Source organism: Stegostoma tigrinum, unplaced genomic scaffold, assembly GCF_030684315.1.
Source record: "Stegostoma tigrinum isolate sSteTig4 unplaced genomic scaffold, sSteTig4.hap1 scaffold_55, whole genome shotgun sequence".
Lineage (NCBI taxonomy): Eukaryota > Metazoa > Chordata > Chondrichthyes > Orectolobiformes > Stegostomatidae > Stegostoma > Stegostoma tigrinum.
This window is the reverse complement of record NW_026728483.1, coordinates 74,726-87,524: the sequence shown is the minus strand read 5'-3', so window position 1 is coordinate 87,524 and position 12,799 is coordinate 74,726.

Genomic DNA, 12,799 nt, shown 5'->3' with positions numbered 1-12,799 from the left:
TAAAATCTTAACTTCACCAAAACACTCAACTTTCGATGCTGGGATCACTGAAGTGCTTATTTCAGTGAGATAAGCACTTCAGAAGACCAAAATCTAAACTTCACCAAACCACCCAACTTTCAATGCTGGGTTCACTGAAATGCTTCTTTCAGTGAGATAAGCACTTCGGAATGCCAAAATCCCAACCTCACCAAACGACTCAACTTTTGATACTGGTTTCACTGAAATGCTTATTTCAGTGAGATAAGCACTTCAGAATGCCAAAATCCCAACCTCACCAAACGACTCAACTTTTGACGCTGGTTCCACTGAATTGCTTATTTCAGTGAGATAAGCACTTCAGAAGGCCAAAATCTAAACTTCACTAAACGACTCAACTTTTGATGCTGATTTCACTGAAATGCTTCTTTCAGTCAGATATGCACATCAGAAGGCCAAAATCTCAACTGCACCAAACCACCCAACTTTCGATCCAGGATATACCCAAAGGCTAATTTCAGTGAGATAAGCACTTCAGAAGACAAAAATCTAAACTTCACCAAACCACTCAACTTTCGATGCTGGGATCACTGAAGTGCTTATTTCAGTGAGATAAGCACTTCAGAAGAGCAAAAACTCAACTTCACAAAACCACTCAACTTTCGATGCTGGGCTCACTGCAGTGCTTATTTCAGTGAGATAAGCACTTCAGAATGCCAAAATCCCAACCTCACCAAACGACTCAACTTTCGATGCTGGGCTCACTGCAGTGCTTGTTTCAGTGAGAATAAGCACTTCAGAATGCCAAAATCCCAACCTCACCAAACGACTCAACTTTTGATACTGGTTTCACTGAAATGCTTCTTTCAGTCAGATAAGCACTTCAGAAGGCCAAAATCTCAACTTCACAAAACCAGCCAACTTTCGATACTGGATTTACCCAAAAGCTTATTACAGTGAGATAAGCACTTCAGAAGACCAAAATCTCAACTTCACCAAACCAGCCAACTTTCGATACTGGATTTACCCAAATGCTTATTTCAGTGAGATAAGCACTTCAGAAGACCAAAATCTAAACTTCACCAAACCACCCAACTTTCAATGCTGGGTTCACTGACGTGCATATTTCAGTGAGATAAGCACTTCAGAAGACTAAAATCTAAACTTCACCAAACCACCCAACTTTCAATGCTGGGTTCACTGAAGTGCTTATTTCAGTGAGATAAGCACTTCAGAAGACAAAAATCTCAACATCTCAAAACCACTCAACTTTCGATGCTGTGTTCACTGAAGTGCTTATTTCAGTGAGATAAGCACTTCAGAAGACCAAAATCTAAACTTCAACAAACCATCCAACTTTCAATGCTGGGTTCACTGAAATGCTTCTTTCAGTCAGATAAGCACTTCAGAAGAACAAAATGTCAACATCTCAAAACCACTCAACTTTCGTTGCTGGGTTCACTGAAGTGCTTAGTTCAGTGAGATAAGCACTTCAGAAGACCGAAATCTCTACATCACCAAACTACTCAAATTTCGATGCTGGGTTCACTGAAGTGATTATTTCAGTGAGATAAGCACTTCAGAAGACCAAAATCTCAACTTCACCAAACCTCCCAACTTTCAATGCTGGATTCACTGACGTGCTTATTTCATTGAGATAAGCACTTCAGAAGACAAAAATCTCAACATCTCAAAACCACTCAACGTTCGATGCTGTGTTCACTGAATTGCTTATTTCAGTGAGATAAGCACTTCAGAAGACCAAAATCTAAACTTCACCATACCATCCAACTTTCAATGCTGGGTTCACTGAAATGCTTCTTTCAGTCAGATAAGCACTTCAGAAAAACAAAATATCAACATCTCAAAACCACTCAACTTTCATTGCTGGGTTCACTGAAGTGCTTATTTCAGTGAGACAAGCACTTCAGAAGAACAAAATCTCAACTTCACCAAACCACCCAACTTTCAATGCTGGGTTCACTGAAGTGCTTATTTCAGTGAGATAAGCACTTCAGAAGGCCAAAATCTCAACATCACAAAACCACTCAAATTTCGATGCTGTGTTCACTGAAGTTCTTATTTCAGTGAGATAAGCACTTCAGAAGACCGAAATCTCTACATCACCAAACCACTCAAATTTCGATGCTGGGTTGTCTGAAGTGCTTATTTCAGTGAGATTACCACTTCAGAAGACCAAAATCTCAACATCACAAAACCACTCAAATTTCGATGCTGGGTTCACTGAAGTGCTTATTTCATTGAGATAAGCACTTCACTGCGCCAAAATCCCAACCTCACCAAACGAATCAACTTTTGATGCTGGTTCCTCTGAATTGCTTATTTCAGTGAGATAAGCACTTCAGAAGGCCAAAATCTAAACATCACTAAACGACTCAACTTTTGATACTGATTTCACTGAAATGCTTCTTTCAGTCAGATAAGCACATCAGAATGCCAAAATCTCAACTTCACCACAACACCCAACTTTCGATCCAGGATTTACACAAATGCTTATTTCAGTGAGATAAGCACTTCAGAAGACTAAAATCTTAACTTCACCAAAACACTCAACTTTCGATGCTGGGATCACTGAAGTGCTTATTTCAGTGAGATAAGCACTTCAGAAGACCAAAATCTAAACTTCACCAAACCACCCAACTTTCAATGCTGGGTTCACTGAAATGCTTCTTTCAGTGAGATAAGCACTTCGGAATGCCAAAATCCCAACCTCACCAAACGACTCAACTTTTGATACTGGTTTCACTGAAATGCTTATTTCAGTGAGATAAGCACTTCAGAATGCCAAAATCCCAACCTCACCAAACGACTCAACTTTTGACGCTGGTTCCACTGAATTGCTTATTTCAGTGAGATAAGCACTTCAGAAGGCCAAAATCTAAACTTCACTAAACGACTCAACTTTTGATGCTGATTTCACTGAAATGCTTCTTTCAGTCAGATATGCACATCAGAAGGCCAAAATCTCAACTGCACCAAACCACCCAACTTTCGATCCAGGATATACCCAAAGGCTAATTTCAGTGAGATAAGCACTTCAGAAGACAAAAATCTAAACTTCACCAAACCACTCAACTTTCGATGCTGGGATCACTGAAGTGCTTATTTCAGTGAGATAAGCACTTCAGAAGAGCAAAAACTCAACTTCACAAAACCACTCAACTTTCGATGCTGGGCTCACTGCAGTGCTTATTTCAGTGAGATAAGCACTTCAGAATGCCAAAATCCCAACCTCACCAAACGACTCAACTTTCGATTCTGGGCTCACTGCAGTGCTTGTTTCAGTGAGAATAAGCACTTCAGAATGCCAAAATCCCAACCTCACCAAACGACTCAACTTTTGATACTGGTTTCACTGAAATGCTTCTTTCAGTCAGATAAGCACTTCAGAAGGCCAAAATCTCAACTTCACAAAACCAGCCAACTTTCGATACTGGATTTACCCAAAAGCTTATTACAGTGAGATAAGCACTTCAGAAGACCAAAATCTCAACTTCACCAAACCACCCAACTTTCAATGCTGGGTTCACTGACGTGCTTATTTCATTGAGATAAGCACTTCAGAAGACCAAAATCTAAACTTCACCAAACCACCCAACTTTCAATGCTGGGTTCACTGAAGTGCTTCTTTCAGTGAGATAAGCACTTCAGATGACCGAAATCTCTACATCACCAAACCACTCAAATTTCGATGCTGGGTTCACTGAAGTGCTTATTTCAGTGAGATTAGCACTTCAGAAGACCAAAATCTCAACTTCACCAAACCACCCAACTTTCAATGCTGGGTTCACTGAAGTGCTTATTTCAGTGAGATAAGCACTTCAGAAGACCAAAATCTCAACATCACAAAACCACTCAAATTTCGTTGCTGGGTTCACTGAAGTGCTTATTTCAGTGCGATAAGCACTTCAGAAGACCGAAATCTCTACATCACCAAACCACTCAAATTTCGATGCTGGGTTGTCTGAAGTGCTTATTTCAGTGAGATTACCACTTCAGAAGACCAAAATCTCAACATCACAAAACCACTCAAATTTCGATGCTGGGTTCACTGAAGTGCTTATTTCATTGAGATAAGTACTTCACTGCGCCAAAGTCCCAAGCTCACCAAACGAATCAACTTTTGATGCTGGTTCCTCTGAATTGCTTATTTCAGTGAGATAAGCACTTCAGAAGGCCAAAATCTAAACATCACTAAACGACTCAACTTTTGATACTGATTTCACTGAAATGCTTCTTTCAGTCAGATAAGCACATCAGAAGGCCAAAATCTCAACTTCTCCAAAACACCCAACTTTCGATCCAGGATTTACACAAATGCTTATTTCAGTGAGATAAGCACTTCAGAAGACTAAAATCTTAACTTCACCAAAACACTCAACTTTCGATGCTGAGATCACTGAAGTGCTTATTTCAGTGAGATAAGCACTTCAGAAGACAAAAATCTAAACTTCACCAAACCACCCAACTTTCAATGCTGGGTTCACTGAAATGCTTCTTTCAGTGAGATAAGCACTTCAGAATGCCAAAATCCCAACCTCACCAAACGACTCAACTTTTGATACTGGTTTCACTGAAATGCTTATTTCAGTGAGATAAGCACTTCAGAATGCCAAAATCCCAACCTCACCAAACGACTCAACTTTTGACGCTGGTTCCACTGAATTGCTTATTTCAGTGAGATAAGCACTTCAGAAGGCCAAAATCTAAACTTCACTAAACGACTCAACTTTTGATGCTGATTTCACTGAAATGCTTCTTTCAGTCAGATATGCACATCAGAAGGCCAAAATCTCAACTTCACCAAACCACCCAACTTTCGATCCAGGATATACCCAAAGGCTAATTTCAGTGAGATAAGCACTTCAGAAGACAAAAATCTAAACTTCACCAAACCACTCAACTTTCGATGCTGGGATCACTGAAGTGCTTATTTCAGTGAGATAAGCACTTCAGAAGAGCAAAAACTCAACTTCACAAAACCACTCAACTTTCGATGCTGGGCTCACTGCAGTGCTTATTTCAGTGAGATAAGCACTTCAGAATGCCAAAATCCCAACCTCACCAAACGACTCAACTTTTGATACTGGTTTCACTGAAATGCTTCTTTCAGTCAGATAAGCACTTCAGAAGGCCAAAATCTCAACTTCACAAAACCAGCCAACTTTCGATACTGGATTTACCCAAATGCTTATTTCAGTGAGATAAGCACTTCAGAAGACCAAAATCTAAACTTCACCAAACCACCCAACTTTCAATGCTGGGTTCACTGACGTGCATATTTCAGTGAGATAAGCACTTTCAGAAGACCAAAATCTAAACTTCACCAAACCACCCAACTTTCAATGCTGGGTTCACTGAAGTGCTTATTTCAGTGAGATAAGCACTTCAGAAGACAAAAATCTCAACATCTCAAAACCACTCAACTTTCGATGCTGTATTCACTGAAGTGCTTATTTCAGTGAGATAAGCACTTCAGAAGACCAAAATCTAAACTTCAACAAACCATCCAACTTTCAATGCTGGGTTCACTGAAATGCTTCTTTCAGTCAGATAAGCACTTCAGAAGAACAAAATGTCAACATCTCAAAACCACTCAACTTTCGTTGCTGGGTTCACTGAAGTGCTTAGTTCAGTGAGATAAGCACTTCAGAAGACCGAAATCTCTACATCACCAAACTACTCAAATTTCGATGCTGGGTTCACTGAAGTGATTATTTCAGTGAGATAAGCACTTCAGAAGACCAAAATCTCAACTTCACCAAACCTCCCAACTTTCAATGCTGGATTCACTGACGTGCTTATTTCATTGAGATAAGCACTTCAGAAGACAAAAATCTCAACATCTCAAAACCACTCAACGTTCGATGCTGTGTTCACTGAATTGCTTATTTCAGTGAGATAAGCACTTCAGAAGACCAAAATCTAAACTTCACCATACCATCCAACTTTCAATGCTGGGTTCACTGAAATGCTTCTTTCAGTCAGATAAGCACTTCAGAAAAACAAAATATCAACATCTCAAAACCACTCAACTTTCATTGCTGGGTTCACTGAAGTGCTTATTTCAGTGAGACAAGCACTTCAGAAGACCAAAATCTCAACTTCACCAAACCACCCAACTTTCAATGCTGGGTTCACTGAAGTGCTTATTTCAGTGAGATAAGCACTTCAGAAGACCAAAATCTCAACATCACAAAACCACTCAAATTTCGATGCTGTGTTCACTGAAGTTCTTATTTCAGTGAGATAAGCACTTCAGAAGACCGAAATCTCTACATCACCAAACCACTCAAATTTCGATGCTGGGTTGTCTGAAGTGCTTATTTCAGTGAGATTACCACTTCAGAAGACCAAAATCTCAACATCACAAAACCACTCAAATTTCGATGCTGGGTTCACTGAAGTGCTTATTTCATTGAGATAAGCACTTCACTGCGCCAAAATCCCAACCTCACCAAACGAATCAACTTTTGATGCTGGTTCCTCTGAATTGCTTATTTCAGTGAGATAAGCACTTCAGAAGGCCAAAATCTAAACATCACTAAACGACTCAACTTTTGATACTGATTTCACTGAAATGCTTCTTTCAGTCAGATAAGCACATCAGAAGGCCAAAATCTCAACTTCTCCAAAACACCCAACTTTCGATCCAGGATTTACACAAATGCTTATTTCAGTGAGATAAGCACTTCAGAAGACTAAAATCTTAACTTCACCAAAACACTCAACTTTCGATGCTGAGATCACTGAAGTGCTTATTTCAGTGAGATAAGCACTTCAGAAGACAAAAATCTAAACTTCACCAAACCACCCAACTTTCAATGCTGGGTTCACTGAAATGCTTCTTTCAGTGAGATAAGCACTTCAGAATGCCAAAATCCCAACCTCACCAAACGACTCAACTTTTGATACTGGTTTCACTGAAATGCTTATTTCAGTGAGATAAGCACTTCAGAATGCCAAAATCCCAACCTCACCAAACGACTCAACTTTTGACGCTGGTTCCACTGAATTGCTTATTTCAGTGAGATAAGCACTTCAGAAGGCCAAAATCTAAACTTCACTAAACGACTCAACTTTTGATGCTGATTTCACTGAAATGCTTCTTTCAGTCAGATATGCACATCAGAAGGCCAAAATCTCAACTTCACCAAACCACCCAACTTTCGATCCAGGATATACCCAAAGGCTAATTTCAGTGAGATAAGCACTTCAGAAGACAAAAATCTAAACTTCACCAAACCACTCAACTTTCGATGCTGGGATCACTGAAGTGCTTATTTCAGTGAGATAAGCACTTCAGAAGAGCAAAAACTCAACTTCACAAAACCACTCAACTTTCGATGCTGGGCTCACTGCAGTGCTTATTTCAGTGAGATAAGTACTTCAGAATGCCAAAATCCCAACCTCACCAAACGACTCAACTTTTGATACTGGTTTCACTGAAATGCTTCTTTCAGTCAGATAAGCACTTCAGAAGGCCAAAATCTCAACTTCACAAAACCAGCCAACTTTCGATACTGGATTTACCCAAATGCTTATTTCAGTGAGATAAGCACTTCAGAAGACCAAAATCTAAACTTCACCAAACCACCCAACTTTCAATGCTGGGTTCACTGACGTGCATATTTCAGTGAGATAAGCACTTTCAGAAGACCAAAATCTAAACTTCACCAAACCACCCAACTTTCAATGCTGGGTTCACTGAAGTGCTTATTTCAGTGAGATAAGCACTTCAGAAGACAAAAATCTCAACATCTCAAAACCACTCAACTTTCGATGCTGTGTTCACTGAAGTGCTTATTTCAGTGAGATAAGCACTTCAGAAGACCAAAATCTAAACTTCAACAAACCATCCAACTTTCAATGCTGGGTTCACTGAAATGCTTCTTTCAGTCAGATAAGCACTTCAGAAGAACAAAATGTCAACATCTCAAAACCACTCAACTTTCGTTGCTGGGTTCACTGAAGTGCTTAGTTCAGTGAGATAAGCACTTCAGAAGACCGAAATCTCTACATCACCAAACTACTCAAATTTCGATGCTGGGTTCACTGAAGTGATTATTTCAGTGAGATAAGCACTTCAGAAGACCAAAATCTCAACTTCACCAAACCTCCCAACTTTCAATGCTGGATTCACTGACGTGCTTATTTCATTGAGATAAGCACTTCAGAAGACAAAAATCTCAACATCTCAAAACCACTCAACGTTCGATGCTGTGTTCACTGAATTGCTTATTTCAGTGAGATAAGCACTTCAGAAGACCAAAATCTAAACTTCACCATACCATCCAACTTTCAATGCTGGGTTCACTGAAATGCTTTTTTCAGTCAGATAAGCACTTCAGAAAAACAAAATATCAACATCTCAAAACCACTCAACTTTCATTGCTGGGTTCACTGAAGTGCTTATTTCAGTGAGACAAGCACTTCAGAAGACCAAAATCTCAACTTCACCAAACCACCCAACTTTCAATGCTGGGTTCACTGAAGTGCTTATTTCAGTGAGATAAGCACTTCAGAAGACCAAAATCTCAACATCACAAAACCACTCAAATTTCGATGCTGTGTTCACTGAAGTTCTTATTTCAGTGAGATAAGCACTTCAGAAGACCGAAATCTCTACATCACCAAACCACTCAAATTTCGATGATGGGTTGTCTGAAGTGCTTATTTCAGTGAGATTACCACTTCAGAAGACCAAAATCTCAACATCACAAAACCACTCAAATTTCGATGCTGGGTTCACTGAAGTGCTTATTTCATTGAGATAAGCACTTCACTGCGCCAAAATCCCAACCTCACCAAACGAATCAACTTTTGATGCTGGTTCCTCTGAATTGCTTATTTCAGAGAGATAAGCACTTCAGAAGGCCAAAATCTAAACATCACTAAACGACTCAACTTTTGATGCTGATTTCACTGAAATGCTTCTTTCAGTCAGATAAGCACATCAGAAGGCCAAAATCTCAACTTCACCACAACACCCAACTTTCGATCCAGGATTTACACAAATGCTTATTTCAGTGAGATAAGCACTTCAGAAGACCAAAATCTAAACTTCACCAAACCACCCAACTTTCAATGCTGGGTTCACTGACGTGCATATTTCAGTGAGATAAGCACTTTCAGAAGACCAAAATCTAAACTTCACCAAACCACCCAACTTTCAATGCTGGGTTCACTGAAGTGCTTATTTCAGTGAGATAAGCACTTCAGAAGACAAAAATCTCAACATCTCAAAACCACTCAACTTTCGATGCTGTATTCACTGAAGTGCTTATTTCAGTGAGATAAGCACTTCAGAAGACCAAAATCTAAACTTCAACAAACCATCCAACTTTCAATGCTGGGTTCACTGAAATGCTTCTTTCAGTCAGATAAGCACTTCAGAAGAACAAAATGTCAACATCTCAAAACCACTCAACTTTCGTTGCTGGGTTCACTGAAGTGCTTAGTTCAGTGAGATAAGCACTTCAGAAGACCGAAATCTCTACATCACCAAACTACTCAAATTTCGATGCTGGGTTCACTGAAGTGATTATTTCAGTGAGATAAGCACTTCAGAAGACCAAAATCTCAACTTCACCAAACCTCCCAACTTTCAATGCTGGATTCACTGACGTGCTTATTTCATTGAGATAAGCACTTCAGAAGACAAAAATCTCAACATCTCAAAACCACTCAACGTTCGATGCTGTGTTCACTGAATTGCTTATTTCAGTGAGATAAGCACTTCAGAAGACCAAAATCTAAACTTCACCATACCATCCAACTTTCAATGCTGGGTTCACTGAAATGCTTCTTTCAGTCAGATAAGCACTTCAGAAAAACAAAATATCAACATCTCAAAACCACTCAACTTTCATTGCTGGGTTCACTGAAGTGCTTATTTCAGTGAGACAAGCACTTCAGAAGACCAAAATCTCAACTTCACCAAACCACCCAACTTTCAATGCTGGGTTCACTGAAGTGCTTATTTCAGTGAGATAAGCACTTCAGAAGACCAAAATCTCAACATCACAAAACCACTCAAATTTCGATGCTGTGTTCACTGAAGTTCTTATTTCAGTGAGATAAGCACTTCAGAAGACCGAAATCTCTACATCACCAAACCACTCAAATTTCGATGCTGGGTTGTCTGAAGTGCTTATTTCAGTGAGATTACCACTTCAGAAGACCAAAATCTCAACATCACAAAACCACTCAAATTTCGATGCTGGGTTCACTGAAGTGCTTATTTCATTGAGATAAGCACTTCACTGCGCCAAAATCCCAACCTCACCAAACGAATCAACTTTTGATGCTGGTTCCTCTGAATTGCTTATTTCAGTGAGATAAGCACTTCAGAAGGCCAAAATCTAAACATCACTAAACGACTCAACTTTTGATACTGATTTCACTGAAATGCTTCTTTCAGTCAGATAAGCACATCAGAAGGCCAAAATCTCAACTTCTCCAAAACACCCAACTTTCGATCCAGGATTTACACAAATGCTTATTTCAGTGAGATAAGCACTTCAGAAGACTAAAATCTTAACTTCACCAAAACACTCAACTTTCGATGCTGAGATCACTGAAGTGCTTATTTCAGTGAGATAAGCACTTCAGAAGACAAAAATCTAAACTTCACCAAACCACCCAACTTTCAATGCTGGGTTCACTGAAATGCTTCTTTCAGTGAGATAAGCACTTCAGAATGCCAAAATCCCAACCTCACCAAACGACTCAACTTTTGATACTGGTTTCACTGAAATGCTTATTTCAGTGAGATAAGCACTTCAGAATGCCAAAATCCCAACCTCACCAAACGACTCAACTTTTGACGCTGGTTCCACTGAATTGCTTATTTCAGTGAGATAAGCACTTCAGAAGGCCAAAATCTAAACTTCACTAAACGACTCAACTTTTGATGCTGATTTCACTGAAATGCTTCTTTCAGTCAGATATGCACATCAGAAGGCCAAAATCTCAACTTCACCAAACCACCCAACTTTCGATCCAGGATATACCCAAAGGCTAATTTCAGTGAGATAAGCACTTCAGAAGACAAAAATCTAAACTTCACCAAACCACTCAACTTTCGATGCTGGGATCACTGAAGTGCTTATTTCAGTGAGATAAGCACTTCAGAAGAGCAAAAACTCAACTTCACAAAACCACTCAACTTTCGATGCTGGGCTCACTGCAGTGCTTATTTCAGTGAGATAAGTACTTCAGAATGCCAAAATCCCAACCTCACCAAACGACTCAACTTTTGATACTGGTTTCACTGAAATGCTTCTTTCAGTCAGATAAGCACTTCAGAAGGCCAAAATCTCAACTTCACAAAACCAGCCAACTTTCGATACTGGATTTACCCAAATGCTTATTTCAGTGAGATAAGCACTTCAGAAGACCAAAATCTAAACTTCACCAAACCACCCAACTTTCAATGCTGGGTTCACTGACGTGCATATTTCAGTGAGATAAGCACTTTCAGAAGACCAAAATCTAAACTTCACCAAACCACCCAACTTTCAATGCTGGGTTCACTGAAGTGCTTATTTCAGTGAGATAAGCACTTCAGAAGACAAAAATCTCAACATCTCAAAACCACTCAACTTTCGATGCTGTGTTCACTGAAGTGCTTATTTCAGTGAGATAAGCACTTCAGAAGACCAAAATCTAAACTTCAACAAACCATCCAACTTTCAATGCTGGGTTCACTGAAATGCTTCTTTCAGTCAGATAAGCACTTCAGAAGAACAAAATGTCAACATCTCAAAACCACTCAACTTTCGTTGCTGGGTTCACTGAAGTGCTTAGTTCAGTGAGATAAGCACTTCAGAAGACCGAAATCTCTACATCACCAAACTACTCAAATTTCGATGCTGGGTTCACTGAAGTGATTATTTCAGTGAGATAAGCACTTCAGAAGACCAAAATCTCAACTTCACCAAACCTCCCAACTTTCAATGCTGGATTCACTGACGTGCTTATTTCATTGAGATAAGCACTTCAGAAGACAAAAATCTCAACATCTCAAAACCACTCAACGTTCGATGCTGTGTTCACTGAATTGCTTATTTCAGTGAGATAAGCACTTCAGAAGACCAAAATCTAAACTTCACCATACCATCCAACTTTCAATGCTGGGTTCACTGAAATGCTTTTTTCAGTCAGATAAGCACTTCAGAAAAACAAAATATCAACATCTCAAAACCACTCAACTTTCATTGCTGGGTTCACTGAAGTGCTTATTTCAGTGAGACAAGCACTTCAGAAGACCAAAATCTCAACTTCACCAAACCACCCAACTTTCAATGCTGGGTTCACTGAAGTGCTTATTTCAGTGAGATAAGCACTTCAGAAGACCAAAATCTCAACATCACAAAACCACTCAAATTTCGATGCTGTGTTCACTGAAGTTCTTATTTCAGTGAGATAAGCACTTCAGAAGACCGAAATCTCTACATCACCAAACCACTCAAATTTCGATGATGGGTTGTCTGAAGTGCTTATTTCAGTGAGATTACCACTTCAGAAGACCAAAATCTCAACATCACAAAACCACTCAAATTTCGATGCTGGGTTCACTGAAGTGCTTATTTCATTGAGATAAGCACTTCACTGCGCCAAAATCCCAACCTCACCAAACGAATCAACTTTTGATGCTGGTTCCTCTGAATTGCTTATTTCAGAGAGATAAGCACTTCAGAAGGCCAAAATCTAAACATCACTAAACGACTCAACTTTTGATGCTGATTTCACTGAAATGCTTCTTTCAGTCAGATAAGCACATCAGAAGGCCAAA